We start from the raw sequence: 12,925 nt of genomic DNA, 5'->3' as shown, positions 1-12,925 counted from the left end.
CGAGAAATGCGCGGAGTTTCAGGAACGCAAGCACTCGCGCAATTTCTGGCATAGTGATCGCATTCGCCGAAGAGCCGCGCGTGTCAACGGCATGCACTTCGTAGCGGAAGTTGCGCGTGCTCGATGAATTGCATCAAGACACGCGCCGTCGCGTCTCCTCGAAACTGGGGTAACGGACGTACGCGCGAATCATTTACTCAGCAGATTATTGGTGCTAGTGGGAGTAAAGGGTCGTGGGATCCCAAGGTCACGGGACACCGTGGCAAGATGCCATCGTACAGTTGACTTTCTTCATGGTTTGCTGGCAACTTTCTCGACTGTTCCCGACAATCGATTTGACATTAAGGAGCTTCTCTTATCTCGTCGAGGCCAGAGACTTTCAGCTTCCGCACTCCGCCAAACAGGATGTTGCACGGAAGCGGCTCGGCTTCGCGCAACTTTTCTTTGGGAACCGGCGCGGGGTATGAGGTCGGTCTGAGTAACGTGCATTGTTGCCGATAAGCGTGCCCATAGAAACTCCACCGCCTCCATCCTGCTATTTTAATTCACTTTTACGCGGTGTACGCGATCGCACAACAGCTCCGTTCTTTTCCTCCGCGCGAAATCGGCTACAGCCTCGCAACTAGACTACGGCTTTTATGCATTCAGCACATACAAGTTGAACAAGGCGATTTTCAAGAAATGATTTTCTCTGAAAGTATATTATCATAAGAATATTCTGTCAATATTATATCTATGAAAACACACATGGCAAATGTTCGTCGTTGTCCCAAGGATCATGAGATGATTAAATTGTTGGGAATACCAACTTCAATTTTTGTGATCGTTGTATGTGCAGGGTGTTTCTGTAGCGTGATTCTGCACCTTTAGTTACGTGGAGATTTCATACACAAGTTTTAACATTGAGTCCCAAGGCCAAAATTGTTTTTTATTGCATCTATTTATTATTTATTCATTGCATATAGTGCTCATTGCGACGAACAAAAATATCAAAGAAACTATAGGTCTCCATTCAATTGTTCTCTTAAAAAACGACTTTAAAGATTCGCCAACTATTTTATTCCATACGTTTACAGGGTGTCTTCATGTAAATTACGGCTCGTAAACGAAAAAATAGGACTTTTGAGGGCGATAGTGCCCTAGATTGACTTTTTATCTAGCGTTTTTGACTACGGAAAAACCCCATTTTTGTATTATCGAGAAATGAGAACGCGAATCCCGCACCCTTGCAATCCTGGAAACAGGGGTCTACTCCCTTAAAATGGTATAAACGTGGAGGGAATGGTTCTACACGGGAAAATAAATCGAAAATATACAATAAATTTTTTCATTTGACGCGACGTTTTCGAGAAAATTGACCAACAGTCCGTCAAGATCGCGTGCCTTGCGTTCTTAAGAAGTAGAATGAGTCGGTCATGCACAGACGCGTCAGACGACTCCTGTTCACCGATTTTTCAAACTCAACCTTCTCGGGAAAGAGGAGACAAATGAAACAAATTTGTTGTATATTTTCTCATGCAGAATCATCCCCTTCAAGTTTATACCATCTGGGGACACCCTGTAGACATCTATATAAATAAAAATGTAAATGTTTGTTTGTTCATAATTTAAGATCTCCGAAACGGCTGAACGTAGAAAGCTGGGGTTTGAGCCATTAGACGCAGCGTTTCTTTGGGAAGGTTTTAGGACAATCCGCATTCGGAAAAGTCCATTCGTTCAAAAGTTGTGACGTCATCAGTGTCCAGAGACGACTTTTTCGCCCTCTTTTGGGCACGTTTCTGCTTATAACTTTTGACTGGTATAGCACCAATATTCAATTTAAGGTTACTCATTGGATTCATCTGGCCGAGTTCTTTCAAATGGCCAATGATCCGATTCTGTAGGTTGCATACTTTAGGAGTTATAACACAAAAAGTGTTTGTTTTTCTTAAACATTTTGGTTCACCGACTTTTTAAACAACTGTAGCTTTTCAACGGTAGGTTTTCGGAAAAATCTGAGATCACCTTGACGAATTGGAAATTTAATTCTCTACAACTTTCATATGTGACACTTTTTTCTCCGACGCGATCTAAGGGGTCATGCAAAAAACGATATAAACTTGAAAATGTTGATAGTTTAGCTTTAAGGTATTTTCGGCCGTAACTTTTGAACCGTTTGCCGGAAATAAGTTTTGGGCAAACAGGCTTACTTAGCGTGCGAAAGTCTACAAAATAAGTCCAACAGTTTTACAGAAGTTGGAAGCAGAAATATGGTCAAAACGGTAAAATATGGTAAAAATTGCGCTTTCTCTTTTCTTTGTTTTCCATTTAACCAGAGCCACAGCAACGCGTGGCCGGGTACAGCTTGTATGATATAAAATAGTTTACGAAACTTTAAAGTCGTTTTCTAAGAGAACGGTTTACATGAGACACATCGTTCCTTTGAGACTTTTGTTCGTCGCGATGTGTACTATACGATGAAATGAATTCGATGTTAAGGTCAATTTTGCGATGCACTTTTGTAACAGATCTCCACTAGATCATCCAGAGGTGCAGAATCACGTTAAAGTGGTCACGATTATGAAAAAATTATGTGTAAAATTACGTTATGTGGAAATTATGTGTAAAAACCGCTACTGCGTCATTCTACACCTTAGGATCGACGGAGATCTGTTTAAAAAGTTCGGTGCAAAATTGATCTTAACCGACTTTTCCGAGGTACAACTTTTTTTTATTGTATCGTGTTCTACCCGTCGGGAAGAACGAACTTCTCGAAGGAAACACGGGTAAAAAATGAACCGTCCTCTTGAAAATCTGATCTTGACAAAGAAAATTCATATTAATTTTATGACTAGACTGCGGACGTGATGCATTTATAACAGAAATGGGTAAGTCCAATTTAGAAAAGCGTGGAGATTAGGAGAATTTAGAATCACCAATGCATTATTTTCAACCCAGAAAAATTATTTAAGAAGAACATAACTTTTTCCATAGCTCTTGTTTTTTAAAATTGATGCAGAACATCTTTATTTTGCTTAAAGATGCGCTGTCTATTTATACATGGATCCGGTCACTGGCGACCTTGGAACTATTTCAGAAACTAAATCATTCTACCCACGATTGCAACGACATGAGAACAACAACGAATGATGTGACTCGAAACCGCGAGAGACTTTTCAATTCTCGTACTCGTAAAGAAGAATCGAAGTCCTCGATACGCGAGAAAGTAATCCGGGAAGATCCTGCGTTAGTTCCAGTCAAATTCCCGTAAGAAATCTTCCTTAAGCGTGACGGTGCGCAAACAACGAAGTTAATCTTCCGGTTCATTTTCAGGCTGACTAAAGGCGGATAATGGATGCGTCGTTTATGCCGCGCTACGAGCGCGTCGCGTCGCGGAGATGAGAAAGGGGAGCACGGTTGAATAGGAGGAAATAAAAGGACGACGATCGGGTAAGGAATGATAGAAATATGCGGGCGTGTTCGCGTTCGATGAACGAATATAAAACGGGCGATTAGATGAGCTTCGAGGATCCGGTGGCTTTTCAAAAACTAGTCCCATCATCGCTGCGACCGGCCCCCGTGGATCAGCATTATTTCGCCGAACCAGTTCTCGTCCCAACACTCGCCGTGGAATGTTAAACGGTCCTAGGATTAAATTGTTTCAACGCGGTTCGACGAGCGTCCGCGCGATTAAACCCGGCTTGCTTTCCTTTTCTTCCCCATCGCGTCGCGTCGTCGAGCTGCAACCCCCCCGTACGCTCTAGAAATTACAACGAATCGGGGGTTATCTCGTTATCGCCCGTGGAATTGCTCGAAACGCCGCGTCGCGGTCCACCGTGAAATCGCACGGAAAAGAGAAACTGCTTTTAACGCTTTCGGGACGAGTGTCGACTTGTTGACGACAACAGGATTACACCGGGTGATTTACGAGAAACAGGCTACCCAAATATCTCCGTTAGGCTTGAATGAAGAAAATGTTAGAGAGTAATATTGTACTGACGAAGGAGGTAAATATGGTGATACAAAAAGAATGTTCTGACTGTTGTCGTCTTCAAGGTCTTTTGAAGGCCATCGATGATTTTTAAATGGCATCATATATTATTAAATTCACAGTGTTTTAAATTCATAGTGTGAAATAAAATCCTATTTGCTACATATCGCGCCCCATCAAGAACAGTGACATAACTCATGAAATGAGTTGGATGAATGCGTTTAGTTGGCCTCTATGTGCTATAAAAACGTCATGCATCTAACTCCAAATGAACCGGTAGAGGGTAGTGTTGTCAGTTGTGTTTTTAGCTGGTTCATATTTGTAGTGGCAAGAACTGTGCCACTTTAGAGTTGGTGGAGGCATCCATAATATCATTCGACAGAACCTAATCGAATTTTCTTCCGAAAATATTTTTCTGTGAAATGTGAAAGATATCTGTTATATCTAGACAGAGCGGACCTTTACGCATTTATAACAAAACTGAGTAGGTGTAACTCGAAACAGTGAAAACACTAGAAGAACTTAAAAATACTATTATATCATTTCCGACCTATTCAACGTACTAAGAAAGAAAATAAATTTTCATTTCACTCCACTTGATTGCAAATCAAGTAGAAAATTTTTATTCTGCATAAAGATCCGCTGTATAGTTATATCTATAATACTATATCTATGATATCAATTATTGCGGGAAAACTGCATTTTTTTCTGGTATGTCACTATTCTTGCCGGGGTGCAATATGTACAATCATGTGAATACCTATTATATCTATGACATCTATTATTGTGGGAATACTGTATTTGTTTTTATTACGTCACTATTCATGCCGGGGTGAGATATATGTACAATCTCAAATTATTAACCGAATAGTAACATCGCATGGTTGGACACGGTCGGGACTCCGACCGCGAAGAGTTGATGATTTTCGCACTAAATTTCAGAAAGTTCTACACCGAAGGGAGGCTGATCTCGTTACCGACGTTTCAACTATTCGGAATTATCGAAACCGCCGAGGTGTACCGTGAAATCGCACGAAAAAGAGGAACCGGTTAACTCGATTCCCAGGGAATCCGAATCACCGAAGGGAAGACGGAGTGAATATCAAAGCGGACAAGCTATTTCACTCTTTTCTTCGGCGAAATCGACGGAAGCCGACCAGGTCGTGGACACCTTTTCTTTTTTTTCAGGGAATCGACCGGACGAGGACCATGGACGGGGTGTAAAAGCTATCGAGAGGAAATAACGGGCAGGAAAGTGATAAATGTGCGGTCCGTGGATGAACAGGCCTTGGGAAAGAAACGCCGGTAAGTGGCCTGGTAGGAACACGACTTGCAGGTTAACCTTGATTTCGCCCTTTCTTTTTCTCCTCACGCTTCCATCCGGCCGTCCCTAATCTGAAGATGCTCCCCCTGAAACGCTGGAAAGACAGAGACCTCTGTCGTCGCGTAAATGGACGCCACCTGATCATCCCCCTGAATCCTCGCTATCGATTTTTCACCATCCAACCGCCGCTTTTATTCTTCTTGCGAACCGAGAATGTTTTAAGACCCGAGCCAACACGAAATCATACTCAAAAATTCGGGAAACTTCGAGCTCTTACGCACTGCTTATCTGCTGAAGCACGAGCACAGATGTCACACAGACACCCTGAAGTAGCATCCGCTAGTTTCAGCGAAAGCAGAAAGTCGTTCTTGCATAGATATTTGATACACATTTATTGCACGCATCGTTCACATCAAAGGATGAAAGTAGCTCTCAAAGTTGGGAAACTTACATGAGAAGACTCCATAGTATTGGGTTGGGGACAAAGTTTTTTCGTATTTTATTGCAGAAATGAATCAAGTTTTTTCCGTATTTTAAATGAAGTTTGTTAAATCAAGTACGTGCCGTTTTGATCGACCACCTTTTGCCATTTTTGAGATAAAACCATAATCCCGTCACTGTAGAACTTCTGTGATTTAGTATGTGACTAAATAAACAAATATCACAATTTCTTGTTTGTAATTACTAGACTGCGGATTTTATGCATTTATGACAAAAATGTGTGGCAAACAATTTATGACAAAAATTCCTTTTTATTAATTACTACGTTTCTTTTATTTGCCGAATTTTTTATGTTTTCTTTATTCTGCGTTGACGTTATTTCGACTGACGAGGTAGTACGACTTAGGAATCTCATATGGGTACGACTTCAGACACGGCACAAGCTAAATTGAAAAAGTAAACGTAACCTAACTGAATAAAATTAATACGATTTCGTTTCGACCAAACGATTATGTAAATTCTACTGAATTTATATTTAATAAGGAACATAATTTTGTCAATAATTTACTTGCAAGATTAACTACCAAACATATGCAGAAAATTATAAGAAAATTGAAATAACTTACTTGATGACAGGATTTATAAGGAGGCTGGTTTATGGCAGACAATAATACGTAAAGCAACTTGGTTGACTCAGATGTATATTTGGTTGCCGTTGTATGTGCTGTTGTCGCCGTAGTTCGTTCAAAATTCAAGTGGTACGACTTAAGCACTGGTACGACTTGAGCAACCTTACCCTATCACTTTTTAGACGCACTCGAGTAATGTCGGATCCGATTGACATTAACAGAGTTATGACACGGTAAGACCATCTATCGGGAGGGTACGAAGAAACTTTTTCTCCAACTCAATACATTCGACAATATGGGGTAGGGGAAAGTAGCCTAATTTGGATCGGCACGTAAATTTATTTTGTACATAAATTATAGTTTTGGTGACACTTCTCTCTTCAAATGCTTCCATCGATTAAAATATAGACATCACTTCCTGCAAAGTGGACCTGCATCAATTTTTAAATTCTCGATAAGAGAATTTTTCAGTTGTATCACATAAAGTTGATCAAAAGCCTTCCGGGGTAATCGTATATTTCCAGAGCAAACGTCTCGGAATATGCACTGCAATTTGGTGGAAAAGGAATCGTCGAGTTCCCTTCGTTCGCAGCGCGTTTCACTGTAGATACAATTATTCCAGGCCATAACGAAAGCAATAATGCTCGTCTTGAAAGATCAATTCATCTCGATTACCATGCTATTACACAGTTCGTGGCGTTGAGACGTTCATCGTGACAGCAGCTGACTGTTAAGTGGACGGATGTCTTAAGCGCGATTAATTAATTTTCTTGGGAATTTCATTATCGTGTCCAAGAGGTCGAAGATCCCCCTTTGGCCGAGGGATTCCATCTTCGAAGACTACTTCTTGCGAATCGACGGATAATGGCGATGGCTACCGAATCGAGACGTATTGTTCCGCATTAAGAATCGATGAGAAATGAGATTGCACGACCTTATATTATAAGAAAATTTGATCTTTGAATATATATCGAGTATAGAGTTCAATCAATATTTTAATTTCGAGTCTTTGGCGCATTGATTAATGAGTCACAATCTCCAGAAAATCCAATCAAATCAAAGTAATTTAATTCATGCACTACATCGTAAATTACTCCTTTTTATTCCACCTTGTATATAAATAATTGTTATACGCTTTTTGTCTCTGAAAAGCTACTCTTTGGTTACGTTTGGAAGGGGCTTAGAACTGAAAACACATTATTTTTCGTGGAAAATAGAATTTGACAGATCTTTTCAGGATCCACAGTCGCCTGTTATTCGAAATACCACCGGAATGGCAGCGGATATCTCGTAGGATAAAGAAAGAGAGCGGTGAATGGAATTTTCTCTTTGAAAAAGGAGGAACAGAGGAAAGTTACGGCTCCGGTGCAAATGCAGACTCTATAGAAATATCGACACGCCGAGGTTTATAACAGACAAAACTAAAATGTGCCATTTTTGAAGCGTACGGATGAACGATATTTCCAGTTGTTATTGACCTAGCATTCAAATTGTTTCTGTCAGTCTTCACATATTCACTGGGAAATAATGAAAATAAACAACTCTTGAGAACGTATATGTATTTTAAGTATATACGGATCGTATATAAGGATTCAGTCATGACTCATTACTACGGATACATACAGCGGATCTTTATACAAAATTAATATGCAAAAATATATGCAAAATATACACAAAATAGTGAAACCAATTATACAATGTATACATATTTTAATTTATTGTTCGCTGTAATTTGCATTACAATGTGTAACTATGATTTTTTCCATATTGTCAACAGTAAGTTGATGTCTTTTCTCGCTGAAGATTAATTTTTACCTTGAGAATGTCCTTTCAACATCACAGGACGTAATTGGTGAATATGTGTATTTTTTCCAATATCTTGCATCAATTTCGTCTGGTCCTTCAGTAGTGGATGCATATCGAGTTTTGTTAAGTTTTAACAAAGGATCAATTCCTGGATTTTTTTTTTAAATCTTCTTCCATTTATTTCGAATTATTTCTGCACAAGCACCAGATTTCTGCAATAGGAGTCTTTTTGTTTCTAATTATGCTATGATAACTGGCAATCTCCAGAAATTAATTGCAATATAGTTTAAGTCATCAAATAATGTTTCCTTTTCATCACTTCTTGGGTTAATCTAACGCTACATATTTTTGTCATCGAATAACTCAATAACCTGGAAATAAATTCTTAAGGCCAAGACCAATTACTACTGTATCGTGCGAGAATCATATGATATAGGATTCATATTACATAACGGTTCTTTAAAATTATATACACACTTACACATGTATGTATGTACAATTAAATGCAAAATATGTCAAACTATGCAATATGCAAAATGTTCAAAATATTACTATATTTTCAAAATCCTCTACCGACAACGTAAATTTCTGTCCAGGTCCCATAACTTTACCTACTTTCTACAAAAATATGCATTTGCATAAACATCCGCTGTCTACTCATTAGAAATGTACTATAACTGTAATTCGAAAGAAGCTGTTTTGCAATCAGGAAAATAATTCTTTATTAAATAAACAAAAGAGAGAACATAACAGAACGTATCGATGCTACGTTCCAATATAAATATCTATCGGTCCAAAGGGCTGTGGTATTCACACCCTGTATAACACACACGGTGTCCAACTTGTTAAAATTCTGTCATGATATTCACAAGCGAATTCCACAGGAAACTGCAACAACAAAAAACGCTGAAGCCTGTGCGAGTCGATGACAGCCTAGTTAACACGAAGTCCTAGTTGTCGCAGTCGCAGTTTATTTGGCTTCGAATTTCTCCGGGTAGGCCTTCCCGGAGGTGATTTCCACTGTCCGACGCGACGGTATCGTGGCCGGTTTAATTTAATCCTTTCATAAATCTGCTCCCCGTCAGCATCTAGCTGTGCCTCTACCTCATCGCAAGGACGCGAGCGAATCTGACGGCAAAAGGTAACGTCGTTCGCAGCAACGGGGTAATATCTATGGTAATATCGAAGCGTTGAAAACTGTCCCCGGTTTTAAGCGTTCCCTATTCTCCCTGTGTTCCGAGCCAGACTTTTAACACTCGTCGCGGCCGACGACGCTTCGCAAAATTGCCCTGCTGCCGCCCCGCCATTGTCCTCCGGCGTCGAAAGAATTCGCGCACGAACGATCACGTATAAGTCGATCCTTCGAGACTATAGTCGCGACGTCGCGAAATCCGGTCATCAAGGACCGACCGAGCAGCTTTTGTGTTTTCAATGAACCACGTAACGGTAAGGTAAATGTCCCCGCTATCAGTCATGTCTCCACTATGAGCCAGTCGATCGTAAGTATAACCTAAAAAAAAGGGTTAAATCAATAAAGTTTAGTAATAGTGCCCAATGAAATTTTAGGACTGAAAAAGAAAACATTCGCTAAAATCTTAGTGACCACTGTGCATGTTTAGCCGCGGAACTGTGGGTTCGCGACTGTTCCGGATCACTGCCCGCCAAGTTAATCTTGGGCAGCTAGTTCAAATGATAGAATGATCGCAAAAGACAATAATTGATTCGCTTGACTTGATATCGCATGAATACGTTAATGGAAGCGTTTCGTCCCGGACCTGCTAGTGGACTCGTCAGTAAGGCTGATCTAGCAGGCCCTGCCTTATACGCGCGCAGATGATAATATGAGGATTCGCGTTTGTAATTGAACGCACGCGAGGGATCTCGATTGATTTGATCCGGTTCGCGAGGGATTTCGACCGACGCGATCCCGGTTTGTCGGATGTCCTGATCACTGGACGACGAACTACCGTGATGCTAACTTTGCACATGTTATAAACGATTGACAAGACAACGGCTCGTGCGTTGTACTTGTCTACCCGAGGACTGGAGAATGTCACGGCGTTAGAGCGTAAAACTCAACTGAGCGATTTCGTCTTCCAGTCCTGGCGCGATGCTCGTTGGATTCTCGAATATGAAATAAGATGCACTGATTGGTTCCTGCAGAAAGTTGCATTTCCCAATCAGTACACACTTTGACTCCTAGGACCTCCTTCCCGTAGTTCAGAATGAGGCCCTAGGAAGGAGGAGTGGGGCGAGATCTTACTCGGTCGACGACACGACGGTTCCAGGTAATTCGAGACCCTGCGTAACGGTCGCGGACGGTCCTTCGGAGGGACAAAATTTATGACACCGTGTAATTTCGAGGGTGTAGAAAAAACTGAACGTTAAACAGATGCCTTGACTGGTCACCGAATGACCCTAGTTGTTTAATCCTTGAGGAGGATATTTAGGCACGTTCGCATCATAAATCCTGTCCGAAGGAAACCTACGAATTCTATTCCGGTACGACGGAACAGTGCATGTTTCGCACGTCTCTTTTAGTGCGCCACTTGATTGGTGATCGAAAACTTCCGTTATCCCAAAACATGTGTAGTTATCAAAAACAGGTATCCTCACCGTTTAATTCTCAAGAGAACATATGCATAGATTCATAAGATTGCTTCCCATGAATTTTATCCAGTCAGATTAACGCGGATCGTAATGCGGCAACACCCATGCAACGTTAACGTCGCAAGTCCAGCGGTAAGTGCTACAAAACTGGAACGCGACGTGGCCCAGAATGAATTCCCATGTGCCGTTAACCATCGTTGAACCGGACAAGGTTTGTCACGACGAAAAACCGCTGATGTCCGCGCGGATGATCACCGCAACGTGGTGCGGCGCGGCGGCTCGCCGCAAACGCGGATACAGACGGCTCGCGGGCCGCATCTGCGTCTTCGCGTGCGTATCGCTAATTAATTATCGGGTGTGGCGTCACAACATCGTCAACGTATCGTGAAATACGACCGCCGGTACAGGGCCCGCAAAATACATTGGTGTCCAAAATGATATCAGCTGCCGATACACAGTACTTTACTTTCCAATACGCTTCGATGCTTCCATTAGTTGAAAATCATGGGAAAGAGTTGGATCACTCCAAAACTGGAACTGTACGATCTAAGAAAAACGAATATCCCCTCCACCGCGGGCGTACCCCGCGAGGAGCCAAGAAGTAAAGTGTAAATACAGTAAAGTCGCGATTTCTATCCCTGTGAGTCTCCACAATCACTCTCCCTTGCCTGCCCATTCCACTGAGGGGCAACGACGCACAGTGGGACCTTTCGTCCAAATCGGAGACAAAATCAAAGAACTTTCGATAGAAATGAGGTAGAGCGATGAAATTTTTTTAAATTAAAGCTGCAACTTTGCAGAATATGGGAAAAATAGGGAGATTATGGTACGAACGTTTTTTAACCATGAGAAAATTCGTTAAACATGTAGAATTTCAAGAAATCGATTTTGCAATATCCTGAGGTCCTAGAAAAATTTTGAGACCAGATTTGAAATCAGCGTGAAAAAATCTACGGGAAATGAAGTACAGCATGTTCAAAAAAAAATTTTCCGCGTGTGGTATTGGGAAAACCACAATATTCTCGAAATTGTGCAAGTTTAACGAATTTTCTCAACGTTAAAAAACGTTCGTACCATAATCTCCCTATTTTTCCCATATTCTGCAATGTTTCAGCTTTAATTTAAAAAAACTTTCATCGCTGTACCTCATTTCTATCGAAAGTTCTTTGATTCTGTCTCCGATTTGGACGAAAGGTCCCACTCAATCCAAAGAACCCAGAACGAGCTGCCTAGGTCGCCGAGCAGTGTAAACATGCCGCCAAATCTGATCACGAGCGAGTATATCGGTGTGAACCACGAATTCAATTACAAAACTTTCTTATTTTTCATTATTTTTTTATGGGACTTTCGCCAACTTATTTGTAGCATTTTTCTGATTAAAATGACACTAAACACGATATAATTTCAATTGTATTTAGTGGTTTAATTGACGATGAAAGGTCCGTGCTCAAAGAAGGACAGCGCCACCCGTGTTTACATGCTGTCCTTTTCTACGTTCGGCATCCTTTGTACTTCCGGCGCCGTCGACGGAGTCATAAAAAAATAGTGTCCCTACACGATCTATCTCCCTACTCGGAACTGGCGATGGGAAACAAATCGCGACTTTACTGTATGCCGTGTAATATACACGGTGGTTCACCAGATATTACCACCTCAATTTTCGTCATTATTATTATTCCTAGCGAAGAATGTTTATATCGCTGCTCCGGAAGTATAATGACGCATTTTCAGAAGGACAATGACGTATTTACATGGCACTGGTTACTGTGAGGCTGGTATTTATTATTTTATAAATTGAAATAACTTAAAAGTTGCAATAATAACCTACAATGTCTATGGACTACTCTCATAGAAGAATTAAACCGAATCTATAGGCCATTTAAAAAAAATACTGATGACCTTCATATCTCTTCTCCGCGTCCATGCACAAAAAAACTCAACACCAAAGTATGCATCTCTCGAAATCATTCAACGTTATATAAACATTCTTCGCTACGAGTAATAATAAAGACGAAAATCGAGGTGGTAATATGTGGTGAACCACCCTATATCTCTTTCTACACTCCAAAGGAGTTTGGTGGGGGAGGACCAGGGGGTGCAAGCTGTAATGGAAATATTTCAACCACTATGTTGCCCCCCCGGTTC

Source organism: Lasioglossum baleicum, chromosome 2, assembly GCF_051020765.1.
Source record: "Lasioglossum baleicum chromosome 2, iyLasBale1, whole genome shotgun sequence".
NCBI lineage: Eukaryota > Metazoa > Arthropoda > Insecta > Hymenoptera > Halictidae > Lasioglossum > Lasioglossum baleicum.
This window is presented reverse-complemented; position numbering follows the sequence as displayed.